Consider the following 8,265-nt stretch of genomic DNA (forward strand, 5'->3'; position numbering starts at 1 on the left):
TGGAACAGTTTCTCAGACTTGCCTTGTGTTTCATGATGTTTGACGGTTTTGACAGTTACTGGTCAGATGTTTGGTAGACTTTCCCGCATATGGGACTGTCTGACGGTTTCCTTTTGTTTAGAATGGGATGGTGGTGAGGGGAGAGGAAAAAGTATGATAGCAGAGGAGTCTGTCATACACTATTCTCATTGGGTAATTCTCAGTGGACAGACTCCTCTGCTATCGTACTTTTTCCTCTCCCCTCTCCACACTGTGCAACTTTGGAAACAATCACTGTGTGCAGCCCCCACTTAAGATGTGGGAAGTTGTGTTCTACTTCCTTGATGGTGTGATATCTTTGAAAATTATTTGGATTTCATTGCATAAGGAATTCTTTCTTTTCTTCCTCCCTTCCTCTCACCCTCTCTCCCTCCCTCCTTCTATCCCTTCCTCCCTACATTCCTTATTTAATTATTTATAACTATATGAACTCATGGATATTTTTATTTATTTGGGGATACAACCCAACACTATTTTGTTGCCATTGGGAACTCTTTCAGTTGGCTTCTGTGTCCCTTTGACACACCCACACATTGTTTTGGGGTTTTTGTTGGTTTGTTTTAATTTTCTGACTTTTTCCTTACTTTCTGGCACTATAGAATCCTCCAGGCCCCTCTTATCCTCTTATATATTTCTCTCCCCAAATCTAGAATCAGCCATTTTCCCCAAGATCCCTCATGCCTTTTATTTCAGAATCACATTAAAAGCTAAGACCTGGGTGCTCAATATTCTTGCTGCTGTATAAAACCATTGCTCTGGTACTCTCAGTTGACAGAACATATACCAAGTACTTTTTTGATCCCTGTTTTCCTATATTTTTAGCCTATATATTAGTCACAGAAAGGCTACCTTACTACTACCTTATGTTCATATCTTTTAATAGGCTGATAATTATATACTACCCTTTGTTTTTTTTGCTTTTTAGGGCTGCACCTGCAGCTTATGAAAGTTCCCAGGCTAGGGGTTGAATTGGAGCAACGGCTGCTGCCCTATGCTACAGCCACTGCCCTATGCTACAACCACAGGCCTACACTACAGCCACAGCAATGTTCGATCCACAATGTGAATTCCCTGATATGCTACTTATAATCTCTTCTCTGTACCAGCCTTATTTTGTGGGTGGAGTTACTATTTGCCTATTTTTGTTTTAAATCATGGCTTTTTACTTTTCAACCAGATGGACCTATTAGAGATAATGGTCATTCAACATTCAAAGGGTAATGAGGTTTGTGCCAGTTTTTGTGGAAGCACAGAAGAAGGGAAATTAGCTTAACCTGTGAGGTGAAGTTCAAGAATTAGTAAAGTATTTAAAATAAACAAATCATAAAGACCTTTATGATTATTTTGAGTCTTTTAACAAATTTTTTTTTTCATTTGCTTACTCATGTACTATGTGCAGTTTTGAAAACTATTATATGGCATTACTACCAGGAAAGATAAAGGTTGATGTCTCACTTTGTCAAAATAATACATAAACTAATCTACAGAACTTTGTTTCTTACATGATTCTTTTATTTTATTTTATTTTATTTTATTTTATTTTATTTTATTTTATTTTATTTTATTTTATTTTATTTTATTTTATTTTATTTTATTTATTTGTTGTAACAGCTGCACCTGCACCATATGGAATTTCCTGGGCCAGGGGTTGAATCAGAGCTGCACCTGAGGTCTATGACTGAGACCAGGGATCAAACCCACATCCTCACAGAGACAACATTGGATCCTTAACCCGCTGAGCCACAATAGGAATTCCAACTTACATGATTCTTTATAGTGCTTGAATTTATATAGAATTTCTGTATTAATTTTTGTTGAGATAACAACAACAAAAAAATCTCAGTGGCTTACTTAAATAAACACTTACTTCTGCTTGGCTTGGGTCCATATGTCTTCTGGTTCTTAGACTCAGGCTGTTGGAGTAGCTTCCGTGGCCAATGCTGGTGTCTGGACTGGGAGCTAGAATAAAACTAGGCTGAGACTACTGTGATCACATGGAAAGCTTCTGCTCAGATGCAGAAAGTGTCACATGGTCTCTCAAAGTCCAAGTCATGAGTCTGATAGGGCCATATGCTCCTACAAGTGGCACAGGGAAATTTTCCTGAAAATGGGCAGAGATGTAGAAACAGATTATGGGGAGTGAGTAAGAATGGGAAACGATAGTCCATCCTCTCAAAATTTGCCTAAATACTCTTGTATTAGGATGACATTGACCTGTAAGTTTCAGACAAACCTTAAGAGAAAAACAGAGTAGGAGTTCCCACTGTGGTGCAATGGGATCAGCAGCATCCTTGGAGTACTGGGATGCAGGTTTGGTTGGATCCCTGGCCCAGACCAATGGGTTAAGGATCTGGGCCGCTGTGGCTTGAGTTGCAAGTGCCCACTCAGGTCTGATCCCTAGCCTGGGAACTCCATGTGTTGTGGGGTGGCCAATAAAGAAAAAAGAAAAAGAAGAAAGAAAGAAAGACAGACAAAAGTGGCTCAAAACAAGATAGAGTTTTGTTTATTCTAAACATACACAAGTTCAAGTAGCTGGTCCATGGTCAATACAGCTTTCACATTGTCAAGGACTGAAGTCCTTTCTATAAGTGTTTCTCAGCTCTGTGTGATTCACGGTTTAAGGTAGTTCCAAGCAGTAGTTTAGAGGGAGAAATGAAGGACATGCACCTCACTTCTTTTTTCCTAAATATCTAGAAAACTGCTAAATAACAATTTTATTTACATGTAATTGTTCAGAACATAGTCACCTAACTGTATATAAATGCAAGGGAATCTGACAAATATAGTCTTTATGTATCTGTGCCCAGTTAAGTTTTTTACTACTAAAGGAAAAATTAAGGAAATACTCTGGAATAAAAACATGCTAATAGGACTTGTAATTTCTCTGAATTAATTAAATCAAGTTAAATAAAGGGGAATGAAGGAATATAAGGTAACCTAAAAACACTGGATGAGGAGTTCCCATTGTGGCTCAGTGGGTTAAGAACTTGACATTGTCTCTGAGGATGCAGGTTCGATCCCTGGCCTACTCAATGTGTTAAGGATCTGGTGTTGCCGCAGGCTGTGGTGTATGTTGAAGATGTGGCTCAGATCCAGTGTTGCCTTGGCTGTAGCATAGGCCTGGAGCTTCACCTCTGATTTGACCTCAGCCTGGGAACTTCCAAATACCGTGGGTGCAGCTGTAAGAAGAAAACAATAAATTAAAACATCAGATGAAAAACAGGAACCAGTAAAAGATATCCAGAAAATAATGGCTTGATGCAATGCAAAACACAATAAATTAACAACAGACTTTGAACAGAGGAGAGATATGGTTTGAGGAGGGAAATAACTTTTTATTTTTGAAGAAAATAGGTACAGACCAGGTTCACAAAAAAAGCTAAAGTTCAGTGTTTTTCTATTAAAGTAATGATCCATCTCAGGAATCTTAAGTGGACTAAAAAATGCCCCCAACTTGTTTCAGTTCTTATGATCCTTCATTTTCATTTGTTTAAAGTCATTCATTTTCCGCTAGTGTTCTCATCAAATTGCTTAAAAAGGGTCTCTGAGATTCCTGGAGTATGCTTAGCTGTTCAAATATTTTCTGAACAAATTAATGGACTTGCAAATCAGACAAGAGGGAAAAAGGCTGGAAACTGCATCATGTGCTACATAAAGCTGGAGAATTATTGTAGGTACTGTGTGTTGTTAAACAATAAACTGAGGCATATTAAAATTTTTAACAGTTTATTTGAGCAAAGTAATTCAAATCAGGCAATGCCAAACTGGACGCAGTTAAGAGCACTCCACCAACAAGAGCTCTGGGAGATACTTTTATAGAAAAAGGGCAGAAGCGAAGTAAGGAAATTATTGATTGGTTATGGTGTAAAGTCTTATTGGCTGTCTGTGATTGATTCTCCTTAGTTATTTGATTTCCTAACCTTGAGGCATTTGCTGGCTTAGATTTTAGTTTATTTACATAGGTTGCCATGACATTAGCACTTACCTCAGTCTAATGGCCTCCTTGTTTAATTCATTTAACAATTTCCCCTTTTTGGTTATCCTCCTCATAAATGAGAGATTGACCAAATATTGGTATTAGTGTCATTCATAGTCATCATCAGAGTTAATTTGTTCTTGTCTCATTGTGAAACTCATAGGTCATGGTATCAGGTCCATGGAAGAATGGTTTTTGCTCTTCATTTCATTATTCATGTTATTTCTGTTTCTCCAAGTGTAGTGAAACCATCTGATGTACTGCTGATGGCTGGGAATAGGCATTTGAGACCTTTTAGAGAACATGGCACACCAGGGAGATGATAGTGATAACTCCTAGAAAGATAATACCAGGAGACTGAAGGATCCTCTTTAGCCAGGGGTCCCGTGAACCAGACTGGTTAGTATCAAATAAATCAAAAAAGATAATCCATCTGTTTTAGCCAAGTGTCTTATTAATTTATTGTATTTGCTACAACAGCAGATGTGTTGATGAAGGTACAGCAGGAGGTATTTGCTATGGCACAGACTCCTCCTTGTTCAGCCAGTAAGTAATTTAAATCAATTCTATCATCTGAAATCACCTTAACAGGAAAGCCTAAGAACTATTGTGCAGCCATAGCCTCAGCAGTAGATTTTATAGTTTCCAGAGTTAAGGAACATTGTCTTCTCATGCACTGGCAGAGAGAGAGAGAGAGAGAGAGAGAGAGAGAGAGAGAGAGAGAGAGAGAGAGAGAGAGAGAGAAAGAGAAAGAGAAAGTAGAAATAAGGCAAAAGGAACAAAGTTTTCATATTGGAGGTAAAGATCTTGACCCATGATCTTGAGAAAGCTGTCCACCTCAAGAAGCAGACTGTTCTGGGAAGGAGCCTCCCTAGTCATTTTGAATTTTAGATTTCAGCTGGTATGCAGTTCTAACTCTGGAGGAGCCCTTTTCAATGGGGAGCATGGACACAAGGTTCAAGTCCCTGAAGTTTGGCTCCCATCTGGGTAGTGAGGAGGATCTTTTATGGTCCTTTCCAAGGAGGTTCAAGGGAAGGCTTTGATCTTCATGATTCCAAATATGAAAGATGGGAGAAAATTGGAACCGTTAGTTTGGAGAGTTGTAGCCAGAAACACTTGAGGATACTGGAAGAATTCAGGATCCAGTTCCATTTACAGATATATAAGCTCAGAGACAATGAACAGGAGAATCTGATATCTACAAGGTTATGTAATAATTTTCTACTGAAATATAACTTTTTTTCCTCTATAATCACCATCTTTCCTATCAAAGATAATCAAAGTAAGACTAATATGTTTGCAAGATAATTCTAGTGTCATTAATTTTGGCCTTGTTATATAAATGCAGCAGCACAATTAGTGACTGACCATATAGGTTCTTTTTAAGTATGCTTTGGTGGAACTTTTCATAAGGAATCTTAGACTTTTAAAAGCCTCTTCAGACTAAGAAGCCAAGCCAAGAACTCAATATCAGACTTCACATGCAATACCTAGAGATTTAGGTAAATTCTTCTTTTTTTGAGGTCCTCAAGACATCCTGAGGTTCCTGCGACTACCTGGTAAGGCTGCTTCAAATCCTATTAATAAGACACCAGGCCAATTTTTCCAAGGGGCTTTATTGACTCCATAAGGTCAACCATAGTTCTGTAAAGCCATATGGTCATTTCTGATTTTATACATTTTCTCAAACATGACATTCCAGTCAAAGCCTTGGTAATATAACCAATATTTCCAATTACTTCCTGTTATAAGGAAAACATACTTTAACTGAACTTATGCAAATAACTATATTACTTTGAAAATAAGAATACTCAATAAGTTTCTGAATTCTAGTGGGATCAAGTAGAAGGAAAAATAAATGTTTCAATTCTGTTTATATAGGTATTTATAAAATTACTGTAAGTCATAGATATTTTAAGACAAAAGAGGAAAAGTTTTCCTTAAATCAAGAAAAATAAAACATTAAGGAGCTGGCAATTGTTTCAAAGAAAAAGTTATAAAAATAATCATTCTCATTAGTTCATTCAATCCCATATTATTTATTTCTGTTCTTCTTGAATCCAATTTTTTCACTAGTTCTGGAAATTCTTACCCAGTTTATTTTTTATGATCTTAAAGTTAACAGAAACCTATATTCTAGCATTCTTGTCAGAGTCTCATCCATGAATCTCTCTGAAGATGAAGCATCTTTTCAAAAGCCTCAGAGTTAAACAGTAACTGTCTATAGATGACAAATAATTTTTTTTTAAAGGCTGCGGTTAAAAATCTGATGAGAGGAGTTCCCTTGTGGCTCAGAAGGTTAAGGATCTGGTGTTGCCACTGCTGCAGCTGGGGTTACTGTTGTAGCATGGCTTCAAACCCTGGCCCAAGAATTTCTGCATGCTGTAGTCACAGCCAAAAAGAAAAAGAAAAGAAAAGAAAAAAAATCTGATAAGAATTCATATGATAAGGAAATACAGCTATTTCTGTAACATACAACAATCAAGAATAATTGGACAATGAGAGTACTGACAAATTTCTAGAAATGTTAAACAATTTCTGAAATACCTGTATTAGTAACACATGTCCAAACACACATAACCTAAGAAGGTTTATTATCATTTCTTATTTGGCAATGCTTCCTATATAATTTACCATATTAAATAAACCTAATTAATTTAACATCTTTCCTCTACAAGGTGAGGGACAAAGTTTTTGAGATTTTTCCAGGGGTCCTCTGGGAAATATCAGAGTTGGTTTGAGATCAAAAATATTCCATTTGGATTTTGATTTGGGAAAAGTGTCAAATGGTTTGAACATTTGATTAATTAGGATCATAGTTCATTATGAAATAATACTTAACTATTTAACCAAAGTTACAGTGGAAGACATTAAAGGCAAACAGAGATGGTTACATAGCTATGAACAAAATTTGCTCTTTTAGTGCCTAGAAGACTGGGTTTTCTTAAGTAATCAAAGTCTGATAAAAACAATGTGAAACACCGTAAACTATTTTGGTAAGAAGCAAAATCTTTGCTGTTCAGGCACATTATTTAAAAGGTAAAGAAAAACCTCTGTTTACAATATCTTATTAAGGGTATATTAATAATCTAAGAAAAACCTTGCTTTTTAAACAGAGAAAACCAAAATCTAATTTTGCATCAGTATACTTTTTTTGATATTAAAACTCATTTTTTAAACTTAAACTTAAGTTCATTCTAATCTTATCCAGCTCAAACACCCATAAATTCCTTTCCCAAGTTCCCAAGTTTCCTTTTCCAGAAACCTTTTACAACTTTCTTTTTGTTGTCTTTTTAGGGCTGCACTCATGGCATATAGAGATTCCCAGGCTAGGTGTCAAATTGGAGCTGTAACTGCCGGCCTACACCACAGTCACAGCAATGCAGGATCCAAGCCGCGTCTGTGACCCACACTACAGCCCTTAACTCAATGAGCAAGGCCAGGGATCTGTGTACTCACGGATGCCAGTCAGATCTGTTTCGCTGAACCATGACGGGAACTCCCCTTCTATAACTTTTTAATTTCCACAAAACTTATACAGCTTTTTAATATTAATTCCAGTATTGTCCTATATTTTTTCCTTTTTCTCATTCTGGAACAATTAATCATTTTATTTTTCTTACCTACTTTTCATACACAGTTGTTTCCTTTCACCCTTATTATTACTAAGTAAGTTTTAATTACATACATTGATTAAAATTCTTAACCTGTAGAGTCCTTAGTTCCTGCTGAAAACTGAGATGTAAACAGCTGTGTACTACCTGTTGCACCAGGATTTTGTGGATCAGTAAATTTTTAAATACATTTCATACATTTCATATTCTTCCTTATAGTAAATTTTTAAATGTGATACAAGTATTTACTAATAAACCCAAATATCTCTAGTTTTTCTGTAATAGGAGCTGGAGTTTATTAGCTAATGTTTCAGTCATTTATCTTATTTGGAAATGATCTAGATAGTCAATGAATGTCCATTATTTAACTTAACGCATCAAAAATCTAAGGCTTCAAGTGACTGAAATATTTTAGGAATCTGGAGTTCCCATTGTAGCGTAACAGTAGGGAACCTCACTAGTATCCATGAGGACTTGGGTTCAATCCCTGGGCCCCACTCAGTGGGTTAAGGCTCCAGTGTTGCTGTGAGCTGTGGTGTAGGTCGCAGACACATCTCAGATCCTGCACTGCTGTGACTGTGTGTAGGCTGACAGCTGCAGCTCTGATTGGACCCCTAGTCTGGGAAGTTCCATATG

Source organism: Phacochoerus africanus, chromosome 3 (genome assembly GCF_016906955.1).
Source record: "Phacochoerus africanus isolate WHEZ1 chromosome 3, ROS_Pafr_v1, whole genome shotgun sequence".
In the NCBI taxonomy this organism is placed as follows: Eukaryota; Metazoa; Chordata; class Mammalia; order Artiodactyla; family Suidae; genus Phacochoerus; species Phacochoerus africanus.